The sequence below is a fragment of the Diabrotica virgifera genome, chromosome 4, assembly GCF_917563875.1.
Source record: "Diabrotica virgifera virgifera chromosome 4, PGI_DIABVI_V3a".
Taxonomy (NCBI): Eukaryota; Metazoa; Arthropoda; class Insecta; order Coleoptera; family Chrysomelidae; genus Diabrotica; species Diabrotica virgifera.
Window position 1 is genome coordinate 110,477,712 of NC_065446.1, and position 6,311 is coordinate 110,484,022.

Here is a 6,311-nt window from a genome sequence, read left to right on the forward strand (position 1 = left end):
CCACTTCAATTTGAGGCTTAAGCCTAGGCTTAAACCAAATAATTTTAAGCTCGCGCGGGAGTTGGTTTAAGCCTTTGCTTAAAATTTGTTTTCTGTTTTTTGAGGTTATTTCTATAGATTATTAATTATAGAGTTGTTTTGAAAACCAACTTTTAAGTAATAACGTTATTATTGGATTATTAAATAATAATCTATTAATTTATTAATCGTAATAACGATTATTAAAATTCATACTACTTTTGGAAGGTGTAGGCACATGAAAATTGTTTATTTCTACAATGTGGTAGGTATATTTATTTTACAAAAATAAACTTACATTCCAATTTGACATTTTAAGGAATATATCCAATAAACAAAATTACAAAGACGGATCTATTGCTTATGCAAAATAACAATAAAAATATAACCAGAGAAAATATAGACAATAAACTAAAAACACATGTACCATGTTTACACAAAATTAAGTGAAGTAAAAATAACATTGATACAGATGACAAGATAAAATTAAATGTCAACAGTAGTGGTTTTTACCTCAGAACAGTTAGCTCTGGCACTTTGACGTATTCAGAGGTACCAAACCAATTAACTTTACAGCTGAGCATCAGTTTAGTTAAGAGAATGATGGAAATACGGCACTCAGCTTAAGCTTCTCCTTAACTTTTGACACAGGCTTAGCTAAGCAAAAGCTTAAGTAGCTATTGAAATACCGGCCCTAAGGGGTTTTTTGCGATTTCCGCCATTTTATAGACTTCAAAATAGATCGAATCGAGATTTTTTTATAGGTTATATATAATTTAAAGCGACTTAGTTCTTTGGCACATCCAAAAATGGGAGAAACACGTTAAAACCCCCCAAAAAGGAGGAATGTTTTTTGATGGTTTGAATGTGTTTCTACCATATTTGAATGTCTCAAAGGACAGAGTTACTTTAAATTACATACAGTCTATAGGAGGTGATTTCAATGCACATGTGGGCCAACCCAAGACAGGATATGAAACAATACATGGGGGATTACGCTTTGGAACTAGAAATTAAGCTGGAGATGACATGTTCGAATTAGCAACAGCATTGGATATGGCGATTGTTAACACATTCTTTAAAAAGAGAGAAACTCAATTTATTACCTACAAAAGTGGACAACATCAATCCCAAACAGACTACTTTATGATAAGGAAAGAAGACATACGTGAATGCAACGACTGCAAGGTAATAGTTAGTGAGACAGTAAGCCAACAACATAAGCTGCTTGTTCTAGACATCGAAGTAAAAAGTAAAACTAAACAAAAATATCGGAGAGGACCACAAAAAATCAAGTGGTGGATGCTAAAAGATGAGAAGGAAGGTCTATTCAGGGAAGTAGAAAAAATATGTTGGAACATGAAAGGAAGCCCTAACACAATTTGGAGAAAAATGGCCAATATTATTAGAGAGACGGCTATTGAAATACTTGGGAAAACGTCAGGAAAGAAGTTTGAGGATAAAGAGACTTGGTGGTGGTCAAATGAAGTACAAGGAAAAATAAAAGAGAAGGGAAAATTATATAAAAAGTGGCAAGAAACCAGATCGGACATAGATCTTCAAAACTATATGGTCGCCAAAAAGGAAGCGAAAGTAGCAGTAGCAAAACCTAAAGCAGAAGCGTATTCAAACCTATACGATCAACTTGATACCAGGGAAGGCGAAGCAAAGATATATAAAATAGCCAAACAGAGAGCAAAGAAAGCAAGAGATTTTAATGAGATTAGATGTATCCGAGATGAAAATAATAAAATACTAATTCACGAAAAGGATGTCAAAAAGAGATGGAGAAATTATTTTGATAGTATATTAAATGAAGAATTTGACAGACAGCCTGTGGAGTTAACGGAGACAGTAACAGCAATGGTTACCAGAATAACAAACGAGGAAGTGGCTCAAGCGCTTCAAAAAATAAAGAAAGGAAAAGCAGTCGGACCAGATGATATTCCTGGGGAAGTATGGAGAGCATTGGGAGAGACAGGAACAAGTTGGCTAGCAGGTCTATTTAATAGAATTATGGAAGTTGGACAAATGCCAGACGAATGGAGAAGCAGTATATTAGTACCTGTCTACAAAAACAAGGGAGACATACAACAATGCACAAACTACAGGGCATAAAACTACTTAGCCACTCCATGAAAATATGGGAGAGACTAATTGATAGACGGATACGTAAAGAAACCGAAATATCCGATAATCAATTTGGCTTTATGCAGGGCAGATCAACAACAGATGCAATTTTCATTGTAAGGCAACTGATGGAAAAATACAGGAATAAAGAGACCAACGCTCATATGGTATTCATTGATCTTGAGAAAGCATATGATAGAGTTCCTCGAGAGGTTCTGTGGTGGGCACTTAATAAGCAAGGAGTCCCTGGCGAATATGTAAAGATTGTGAGAGATATGTATGAGGGAGTAACAACTAGTGTTAGGACAGGTGTGGGAGAGACTGATAAATTTCAGGTGAAAGTAGGATTGCACCAAGGCTCGGTGCTTAGTCCTTATTTATTCTCATTAGTTTTAGACCAGATAACAGCGAAACTACAGGGTAGTATTCCATGGTGCCTAATGTATTCTGATGATGTAGTGTTAATTGGAAATAGTGAAAGAGATTTAGAACAAAAACTGGAACAGTGGAGACAAGCTCTGGAGGCAAAAGGTTTAAAACTTAATAGGGCAAAAACAGAGTATTTGGAATGTTTATTTAAAGATGGAGTTACTACAAATAAAATGGTATCTTTGGATGGTGAAATGATTGTGAAAAGTAATAGTTTTAAGTACCTAGGATCGGTATTACAGAATAATGGAGAAATAGATGGAGATGCATGCAGTAGAATTAGGGCTGGATGGATGAAGTGGAAAGAAGCGAGTGGTATGTTGTGTGACAGAAAAATTTCAATGAAGCTGAAGGGAAAATTCTATAAAACAGCCATAAGACCGGCTATGATGCACGGAACTGAATGTTGGGCAGTGAAAAAGAAAGAGGAACAACGAATGCATGTGGCGGAAATGAGAATGCTTAGATGGATGAGTGGAGTGACAAAGAAAGATAAAATTAGAAATTAGTATATTAGGGGAAGTCTAGGTGTGGCACCAATTGATGCCAAAATGAGAGAGCATAGGTTAAGATGGTTTGGTCATGTTCAACGTCGAGACGTTAATCACCCAATACGAAGAATAGCTGAAGTGCAGATTCCTGGAAGGAGTAGGAGAGGAAGACCAAAGAAGACCTGGGGGGAGACGATAAAGCAGGACATGTTGGTAAAGGGGATTAACATTGATATGCCCAAGATAGAATTGTGTGGAGAAATGCAATTAAGGAAGCCGACCCCGCCTAGGGACAAGGCAAAGAGAATGATGATGACAGTCTATAAAAAAACTTGATTTGGTTTATTTTAAAGTCTATAAAATGGAAGAAAATCACCAAAATAACCCCTTAAAATAACAGTTTTTCGGATTTTTGAAGACAGCGCACCTTAAGGCTGCATGCTTAATGCATGACACTATGCATTTTCTTGTATCATTTCTAATATCGTTTCTGATATTAGAAAGCTATATACATTTTCTTGTATCGTTTCTTGTACGTACATTTCGACACCCCCCATCGAACAAGGTTGTAACTCATTTTTAGCGACTTTACAGGAGTTTACTCATTTTTAGGATTTTACAAAACGAAAATATGAATTTTTAAAAATTGGTAGCGAAGTGATTAGACTCTTTTACACTAATGCGATACGATATTTATAACATAATAAGGGATTACTGTGAGATGTATGATTTGTAATTTTATTAACGTAATTATGAAAATCTTGAGTTTGATTGAGGTACAACCTTGAGATTAAACATGATTATTCGTAGAAAAAGGTTGTAACTCGCCTAACAACCATTTTACACTCTTCGTGTTAATTATTTTTCCTGTTTTACTATTAAAAGGTTGTATGTTTTGAGTTACTGGCAATATAGATAGGAAAAAATTAGTTTTTATGGCATATTTAAATAAAATATCAACTCACAGTTTTCACAATTTAAATTGGAAATTATAAATTTTACAATAATAATAATATTCTATCACTATGAAAAAACATGCTCTAAAATATCTCAAATTTTTCGCATTTTTATTGCGTATCTGTAAATTAATCTGGAGCATATACGACTTAATGTTTTCCCGTTTTTCTATAAGGGCATGCATTGAATCACCCTCGTTGTGTGAAGGTGCTATTTCAAAAAATACATGTGTAATTTTAATATTAAACTTTTTCACTACATAGAAGTACGTGGCAAAAATTATTCTATATTTATTTTGTCCACTGCAACTATCAAAAAAGATAAAAAAAGTCCGTAAATTCTTTTTTATTTTCATTTCGATAAATTAGCTTACGAGATGCACCATATGTTTGATTACTTTATAAATTAAACATATGTGCAACAAAGTTGTAATTCATTTAAAAACCTTGTTAATCATCAAGTATAAAGAAAGTAAATATCTAACATAGGGAGTATCCAGTGTTACTGCCTTTTTCACGCTCAAATGGCACACGTAAGTTAAAATACAACTTTTTTCAATGGAGTATTAGCCAAACTATTGAGAATTAAACTGTCGTTTATATTGACGTGTGCGCAATTTTTTGCTGAATTTGTATGTGTTGAAATCTGAAAATAGATCTATCTTGAGTTACAACCTTGTTCGATGAGGGTGTCGATTTGTGCCCTGTATGACGTATGACACTATGCAAGTTCTTATATCGAAAATTGTATGAAATTCGGCACGTGATTGGTCGAAATTTTGTTTGTCACCCTGTGTCACGTTACATTGGTATGGTCACGTATGGTAGTACTGCGTCTACAGCTGATTTTAAGTATTTTATAAAATTTATAAACTTTTAAAAACTTATAAATTTAACATTTTAATGTTAACCAGAATTTTTACGTTGTCTGTTTGAGGTTGATTATTTGTGTTTTTATTTTGTTTTGATATTTGCATTAGAATTATCTCCAGTTTTATCCAAATTAGGAACTATTGTATTTTCCTCTATTAAAAAATTATGCAACATGAAATCCAAAGTTATAGTTTGAACTTTACTAGGAGCTAAATATATGGTTATTAGTAGAACAGTAGTATACGCTGTGAGCTCGTACGTAGAGGGGATATTTACAAATTCGCGAACGCCAGTAGTGACAAGTCTGTAAAGGTTTACTGGAAATTTGACATAAATGTCAAAGTGATTAATTTAAAATTAAAATTAAAAACATTAATTATAAACAATATTAGTTGGTCAAAGCTGTGGTATATATTTTTACCTTAAATATACTTACGTTTTAAATACTGAATTTAAGCTTTTTTAATGTTCCGTAATATCTAATTATAAATAATCTATTATAATCTTAGCGCCATCTACACGATTATTGTCAAAGTATCCAAAGTAAGAAATTGATATTTTATCAATAGAACGTCAAAATGATTAGAAAAATCTTTAAAAAATCGATTACAATTTAATTACTTTTTTGCGTTGTAAATATTAAGCGATAACAATTAAATAATAAATTAAAAAATTACCGGTAAAAGTTGAATTAGTAACCGCTAGGAGCGACACCAGCGAAGCTCAGAGCCAATAGTAGTATCAATAACAGATTTATAAATAATACCTACAAAAACACAAATAAATTCATCAACACATATGATCCCATTTTAAGCCGCCATTATGACATTTAGATGTTTTACCAGCAGGTTTTACGTTTTTGCTCTTTGCGCAGTTCTTGTACAAGAATTTGTGTTTTGACACAAATTCTTGTATCGTTTCTGATATCGTTTTTTGTATCTGTGTAGGACACTATGCATTTTTTTGTCATATCAACGATATCAAAGAAAATGCATAGTGTCATACAGCCTTTACGGAAAAATTTGAAAAAAATTAGGAATATAGTTTTGAATAAATAAACAAAACAAAAAAAAATTAGATTTGCAGCCATCTCCAAAAAAAAAGTTAAGTATATAGGTCTGGATCCCGCGTATGAAAAAAAAGTTGATTAATAGCAAGCTGAAAATTTGTTAATAGCTTAGGGGTGTCTAGTCGGACAAACTTTGATATATGGGAACACTGGAACAGGGGAAGTTTTAATTGTGGTACAAGTTAAAAATTTGGAACGGTCAGACCACGAAAACGGCACATATATTTTGTCCGACAAAACAGACTTAAACTCTTCGAACAGAGATTAAACTCTCATGCAAAAATCGGACTGCTATTTATCACCAAATGGGCGTTTTAATGAGTGGAACATGTAGAATATGTCAAA